Source organism: Mastomys coucha, unplaced genomic scaffold, assembly GCF_008632895.1.
Source record: "Mastomys coucha isolate ucsf_1 unplaced genomic scaffold, UCSF_Mcou_1 pScaffold15, whole genome shotgun sequence".
NCBI lineage: Eukaryota > Metazoa > Chordata > Mammalia > Rodentia > Muridae > Mastomys > Mastomys coucha.
The window spans coordinates 18341880-18350204 of record NW_022196897.1 but is presented as its reverse complement, the minus strand read 5'-3'; positions in this window follow the sequence as shown (position 1 = coordinate 18350204).

The following is an 8325-nucleotide window of genomic DNA, read 5'->3' as shown; positions in this document are numbered from 1 at the left end:
AGAATGTACCTGCCCCGCTAACTGCTAACTGTCCCAAGAGGGACAGCCTGCTTCAAACCCAAGGTGTCACTGATGGGAAGACAAGTTTTCAGACGTTAGAATAAATAACATGTTCATGATGTAACAGGGCAGAAACCATGTTGTGCTCGCAAGGCTTCCAACCCTCACTTTTGTACCTTGGACAAGCCTCATCTGTCCTTATGGCTCCATCCTTTCCCCTTTTCTTATGTCCTTGGGAGTCTGGAATAGAGGAGATAACTCGGCAAATATCAGTGGGCCTGTGGCTGACCCATCCCTCCATTCATGGAAGAATCCATCAATAAATCAGCCATATGGTCCCTTCTGATTAAAAACTATTTCCTATGACCAAGTGAAGTAATTGTACAGCTTTAATCAGAGCACATAGGGCCAGCCTGGCTTATGGAGGGAAGTTTCAGGACAAGCAGGGCTACAAAGAAAAACCCTGAACTAGGTCATTTGTTCTTTTAGCTTCTAAGAACTAGATACACTTCCAGCCTCCCTTGCAGCTAGTTGGTACCATGTGACTCCTTTCTGGCCAATGGAAGGAATAATACAACTTTATCATACAACACCCTACACACACACTAACACACACACACACACACATGTATGCACATATGCATGAATACGTGTGTATGTGCGTGCACACACATGCACACACACACCAAAGCTCAGGAAACATTGAAGAAGAGAAATTGGAAAGATGTTTAGAGACGGAGCTGGGCATCTGGAGTGAAAGTGTCCCTGAACATGAACATGCCAGGGCTCATGTGCTCTCAGCAGCTCAGCTGTGATTGTCTGAACAAGGGCTGTGCAAGATCCAGTTAACACAGGGGGAGGGGGAGCTCCACCCCACCCACAGGTGACGGGATGGCACCACACCCATGGGTGTATGGACAGTGCAGCTGGACTCAGTGGCTTAGATTTATTATTTTTTAGAAGACACAAAGTTAGAAGTGGGGTAAATATGAGAACAGTTAGGGGGGTCAGTAGGGGTGAATATGATAAAAATATGTCATATACATGCATAAAATTCTCAAAAATAAAATCCATTATATTTATAAACAAATAGACAAAAAACAGCTGGAGAGGTGGCTCAGGGAAAGGGCACCTGTTCCTCTTACAGAAGACCCAACTTCAGTTCTTAGTACCCAGCTAAGCATTCACAAACCCCTATGACTCCAGGGGATCCAACACCCTCTTCTGGCCTCTGCAGGCACCAAAACACATGTGGCAACCGCTCACATAGACACACAGTAAATAACAAAATAAATCTTAAGAGAAAACTATCCTGACTCTACTATCTACACACACACACACACACACACACAGCAGCGGAAGGGGCAGGAAGGGGCTGGTCTATGGCTAAACCATGGATTGCAGGATCTAGGGGCCTGGAGGACAGTGGTCTGGCCTACATTAGATGTGGCTGAAATGAAAACACATGTCTATAGAGTGAAAATCTGCCAGCCAGGTCACTGCTGCTGCTACAGAGAGCATAGTTTGGCTCATGAGAGCCCTTCGTAAGATCACCCCCTCCTTCTTAAGGAGAGAGGGCTGGAAAACTGGGAACTGAAGGCAGACCCCAGCAAAGAAGTACAGGAGGGGATGAGGCTCCAGGCTGGGCCATCACAGTTGTCCCCAGAGGGGCAGTCACAAGGCAGGGAACTTGTGAAATCAGGCTGTGGAGATGAACCAGAGCAGGATGGAGGATTCACCATTCATACCATACTCGTGAACCCCAGCTCTCGGGACTGGGGGCATCCCAGAGGCTACCTATACCCGATAAGTGCCACCATAGAGGTCAGGACTAAGAAGGGTCTACTCTGGTGTCAAACAAGCCTGCCCTGCCTGTGAAATTGGTATGATGGTAAAAATCCTTCAGCCAGTCCCTGAGGGATCCCATGAACTACTCACCTGGAGAGCCTGGTGACATGCACTGATCCGTCACCAAAGAAGCTAAGCAGAGGACAAAAGAGCAGAGCAGGCACAAGGCCACAGCCTGGGTCAGGTCTGGGGGAAAGCCCTGTTCTTCAGTCCTTTCTATGTCTCCCTTTCTCCTCCTCCTTCTCAGGCCCTCTGAGGTCACAGGTGAGACCCACACATTTACATTCTCCTTAAGGCAGAATGGCAGCTTTGAGAAACTCCCCTGAGGAGAGACCAGAGACAAAGACTGAGCAGGCCATGGGAGTAGGCAGAGCCCCACCCCTATTCCACCACCTGCTAGAGGGAGGGCAACATCTCAAACCATTTCTGTCTCAGTGCCTGCTTCCCCATCGGCATGGCAACAGTGTGTGAACCCCACACAGCCAGGTGGGCACCATGAGGGCGTGGTGGTGGATGTGGGGGCTGTTGGTACCTTCACCCAGCACCAAGGCCAGACGGGAAGAGAGTCCTCAGTTTTTGTTTGTCTCTGCTTTGACACAGAAGCTCAGGTAGCCCATGCTGGCTTAGGACTCAAATCCTTATGTAGCTGAGAATGACCTTGATCTCATCTCCACCTCCCAACTGCTGGGACTACAGGTGTGGGCCATGGTGCCTGGTTTACGAGGCGCTGGGCAAGCATTCTTCCAACTGAGCCACACTCTGAGCTCCAGTCCCTGCTTCCGCTTTGTTCTGGTTTTTTAGTATCGAGGATTGAACTCGGGGCTTGGCACATGGGAAGCAAGCATTGTAACAAAGAGAGATGCCCCACGCCTTAAAAAAAAAAAAAAAAAAAAAAAAAAAAGCCAAGACTATTTTAAAACAGGGCCAAGTTGCCCATATGTGCCTTAAACTCTTTTGATAGCTCAGGCTGGCCTTGAACTTGAGATCCTCCTGCTCCACCTCTGGAGTAGCTGGGATTCCTGCCTGCACCATCAGGCTTTGTTTTGGGTTTTTTATTAAGTGAGAATAGAAAGGGGTTTGAGAGATGAATAAAGCACAAAGGAAGTAGAAACAGTATGATGGCCTCCATGGCACTCAGTCCCTTCATACACATGCAGGCGTGAATGCACACATGTGCAGGTGTACACACACACACAGACACACACACACACAGACACACACAGACACACAGACACACACACACACACACACACACACACACACACACACACACACACACACGGAGTGCTCTCAAAACAAAAACTCTTCTTTGTTCTGGAACCAGCATTAAAAATTCACCAGTTTGGAGGAGTGGGAGTGACAGAAGAGCAGCCTCAGCTTCAGGCCCTAAACAATGAGCGGCAGGGGTACCACCTACCAATGAAGGGGACCTGACCCTCCACCCATGGCCTGAGAAGGTGGGCACCATCATTCCCCTCCAGCCTCCCTTGTTTCCTTTATTCTTCACGGCAGTCTTGCTTGCTTGTGACAGAGGCTAGCTGTGTGACTAACCCAGGCTGGCCTCTCACTCTCTAGCCTCTTGCCCATCCCCCGCCCTCTGCTCCTGGCCACCAGACTCCCGAGCTCTCCAGGAGCTCTCCAGTACACTGCTCTCCCCACTTGTTCCTTCTTTCTTCCACCTGAAGTAAAGGTAAGGACAGCTCCTGACAGCAGGACTCCCATGGCTCGGGGAGCTGACCCAGAGTTCAGTAAACAGTAGGCACTTAATATACAGGAAAGAACCAATGGGTATGGGAGAGACTAAGACAGGACGTGGCAGGGCAGGGGTGGGTGGAGGCCATGCCTTCCCAGCTCAGACAGAAGTTAGTCAGGTACACATGTGGAACACAGAGCACAACTATGTGGACCGTTCTCTCCTTCCACCTCTGTGAGTTCTGAACTGGACTTGTGTTGGCAAGTGCCTTTACTCAAAAAGCCATGTCAGGGTACGGTCTGTCCATCAGTCTCTTTCCCTACTACAGTCTGTGCACCCATCTATTTCCCTACTCCCTTTTTGTTGTTTGTTTTTTTGAGACAAGGTTTCTCTGTGTAGCCCAGGCTGGCCCTGAACACACAGAAATCCACCTGTCTCTGCCTCCCAAGAGCTGGGATTAATGGGGTGTGGCCACCACCACCAGTCCCACTCCTGCTTTTTGAGCCAAGGTCCTACTACGCCATCGCAGCTGACCTGGTACTAATTATGTAGCACAGGCTGGCCTCCCAGGTACTAGGATTACAGGCAGGAGCCTCGACACCCAGTGTCACTGTATCGTTTGGTTTAATTTGGTTTCCTGTACTGATGTTGGCCTTGAGATCACCCTGTGGCCTAAGCCCCTCTTGTGTGCACCTCAGGTGCTGGAATGGCAGGCATGTGCCACCACACCAGGCTTGGGACCCTGCTTCCTTGGGCCTCAGTCCACTCGGCTCTCAAATGGGTCTGCCACACTGCCCTCTACATCCAATTGCTTTGAGAATTACTGAAAAGTGGCTCGTGGCAAGCCAGTGCTGACACAGTGGGATCTGGGGTTTATCACCTTGAAGGTGCGGGGATGAGGAGCAGATGTTATTCTTCTCAGCAGCCTCCACCACCCAAACAAAAATAAAATGCGAGGGTTCTGTTCTAAGAGCCCTAGGAACTCCCAGCAGAGCTGGGCAGAGACAAAGGTCTATACTGAATTCTAAAAACAATTTCCAGACAGGAGGCTTTAGCTGCTGCCATTCACACTACCCCCAACTCACCTATTCCAGGTCAATGGGCTGAAGTGAGTCTGCCCAGGATACAGTATCTGGCAGGAATCTGAGGAAGACGAGAGGAAAGAGCTATCACTCCTTCCCAGCTCTGCTCTCCCTTCTTCCAGCTTCTCCAAGGAGTTCCCTGTCCTTTGATTCTACACCCACAACCCACACTCAATCTATTGGAACCCCCAGGTGTCCAAATTGCCTAACACACTGGTCTTAAAGCCTCCAGCTGAGCCCTTCGCAGACATCACTAATCAAGTGGGGCACATACCAAACTCCTTCTCACCCAGAGCTCCAGGCAGACATTATCAATCAACTGGATTGGTCAGCAGATGAAAAGGATCCTTCAAATTGGACTCCAGGTAGTGAGACCTGCTATGTGGTTCTTCCTACAGTCTAGCCAGTGCCTGAAAGTAGTCTAGCCTGAAGCCTGAATGATGAATAAACAAATGTACACCCAGCTAGACAAGTGTCCAGAAATCCACGATACAAGAGATACTAGCAACATTGCACATTCTGTCCATAAGCATATAGTCACCTACGGGGCCAGTGGTGGGGACCGTATCCCCTTCACCCACCCACAGTATGGTGTCCTCCAGATCCTGCCACCTCTCCTCCTTGCTGAATGACCTCAGGAAGGACACATAATCTGTGCCTCTATCCTTCATCCATGGAGTGTGGATTATAAGATGCCCTGCCTTAATAACTGGTGCAGGCTTCAGCGCTGACCTGGTAAGAGTGAGGGCACAAGTTCTTCAAAGCTGAGGAGAGGCCAGTCTTTCTTACTAGGTCAAGGTCCTTGAGGTCATTGAAGCCAGGCCTCGTTGTCTTGGGGCTGCCCCTCTTGCTAGGATCATGGGAGGCAAAGAGACACTGTGGGGATCTTCTACTTGGTCCTTTAGGGCTGGGAGTAGCTGCTGTCCTGGTTGCTGTCCCCAACCCTGCTCCCCAGCACTCCTGACTACATGAGGACCTTCCTGGGGCACAGCTACAAACTCCCGCATCTAAGAATCACCATTCTCCTAGACTCAGACAGACTCCTGCATTGCCACGCCTAGCTGACACATGAGGCCCAGGGTCTCTGACCCCGTAGAGCAAGTCACATATGAAATCGCCTCAGCCAGAGGCTGGAGCACAGGGAGATGGGTTGGTGTTGAAAGGGCATCTAGGCCAATTCCCAGAACACACCCCACCCCCTCGCTGGACCTCAGTTTACCAGTCTGGAAATGGGGAGAAGAGGTGCTTGGCCTTAATTGTTATAGCTTCTACACATTACTCTCACTGAAATTCTAAAAATGTTTATTGAGCACCTACTGTAAACTAGGCCCTCACTGTACCCCCTTCCTGACTCTGTACTTGTGGAAAGCATCTCTCTTTCTTTGGTCTTAAGGTCTTGGTTTTATCACAAGGAGCTTCCTAGGCCTCCTCTGTCTGCTCTGTAAGATACAATCTCCTTCCTCCACTGCAGGGGACAACTGTGTCTTGTTCTTCCCTACACTTCCATGGCCTCCAGGCAAAGATTATGAAAGCCCCTCCTCAAGACAGTGAGCATGTTGAAAAAACCTAAAAAGTCCATTCCCGCCGCCCCCCCTCCTCCTAGCACAATGCCCCAAAGATGCTTTCCGCCTGGGCATTTCCCCTAAAACCATTCCAAAGCCCCAAAGGTTAAATCCCATCACTGGCCAGGTACATTCCTAGATGCCCGGAGGTCTGGTGTATGCAGCTTCTGTGTACTCATGGGGCATAAGGGCACTGACCCACGTGGGGCTGGCATCGCCTGGAGTTTGACTGGAACCCAGGTCCCCAGTGATCCATGCCCTGCTCTGAGCTGACATCCCAGCAGTCACTTGGTAAATATTGTGGCATTAATTAACTTCCTCTAGGGAATGGTGACTCAGACCAGATGTAATCTCCCCAACTCAAGGAAGAAAGGGGAGCGCCCCAACCCCACTCAGGTGATCTCTAGAAACCATATCTTGTGCACTGTTCCCTTCCACAAGGCGACTGCTGAGGGCCCTACTCACTCACAGAAATACAGGCGTGCGCGCACACACACGTGTGAACGCGCACACACACACACACACACACACAGTCTTGAATGGTCTCTGTAGCAGTCTGCCAAACCATTGTGTGCACAAGCAGAGGTCTGCATGCAACTGACCCCACTCTATCCATATTTATAAATCCTCACGGGGTGCCACTCCTCCTCTAGGACCCCCCCCCAAACACACACACACATATACACACCCAGTTCAGCTGCCTTTTGCCTCCTTTAGCGGGAGGTTTTTTTGAAACATCTGTAGCAACTCCCCTGCCCAAAGCTACCTCAAAAAAGATCAAGGGGTTTTATTAAGCCAAACAAATAGTCTGTTGACCCCAGATCCCACCCTTGAGAAGGAAGACCTCTTCATGGGGCCACACAAGCCCCCCCAAGGTGGCCACACTTTGCCTGTCTTCACCCCTCACCCCATTCCCATGCCCAGCGCGCACACACACAAGTGAAAGGGCCTTAGAGTTAGTTAGCTCAACACTTCCGTGGTACCTGGGAGTGTGGCTCAGTGGAGAGCATGAGACTTCATCATTGGCACCGAATTCGCAACTTCACTTTTAGTGGTGGCTGGGGAAGGGATGGGGGATACTAAGCCCTAGAGAGGGGCCTGATTTCCTGGCCCACCACCCACTTCTATTCCCACTTGGATTCCCAGGCTGGCCCCTAGAGCTATCTTCTGTGTCACCGAGCTAAGAATAGAATGTATGGAACCAAGAATGATATTTGCCTCCCCAGGAGCTCTGGAGAAGTCTGGTCCTGGGGTACCTGGCAAAAATAAGTGGATGGATGGATGGATGGATGGATGGATGGATGGGGCAGGGGTGTTACATCATGCATCAGGAGCTGGGCCTGAGAAAGTGTGCTTGGCCCGACGAACATATTTCCAGGCACCTACAGAAATGGGTTCAAATCCTGCCACCACCTCTTTCTTCAGCAAATCCTGGGAGAAGACAGCATATGTTGTGAGCCACAGACTCCTTCGCTTCCAGCTCAGTCCTCCCAGCTGTGGGAGCATCCCAGGCCCTTCTTGAACCTGTACACTTCCAAGATAGATATTCAGGAGGTGCACAGAGGCACGGCTTTATACCCCCAGGACTCATGAGGGTACATCCCCAATGTCACATGGCCAATAGGCTGCCAGTCAAGAGTGCTTGTTCTAGGCACCCAGCCCCAGCCCCACAGTGTAATCCTGGTCTCTCTGAAACAGGGTGAGGAGAGCTATTCTAACAGTTGCACGTCCCCAGATGGCATAGATGGAGCAGAGCACTGAGCCTGGAGCCCACTGGTCTTGGACAAAGCTTCTTTAGAGCTCGTGGCTAAGCTTCCTCATCTGAAAACCTGAGCAAACTCTTCCCTGCTTTTGACACTTGCCAAAACTTAAAGAAACAATTGGCGAGTGCTTTCCTTGAGACATTAGCCAAGGGACAGAGGTGCTGAGAGGGTCCAAAGACAGAAAGTTTCAGAGAAGCCTCCACCCACCCACCCCCAGCCCCACAGGTCCCATTTGCCATAAGTCATCTCTGTGGATGATGCCTACCCCTCAAGGGCCCACCCCTGGACTCTTCCTGGGCCAATTTTCTGACCTAAGTACTAAAAGGAACCTTGAACAGGGTGGACAGGCTTTTGGCTGGCATCTTGGACCCCAACCC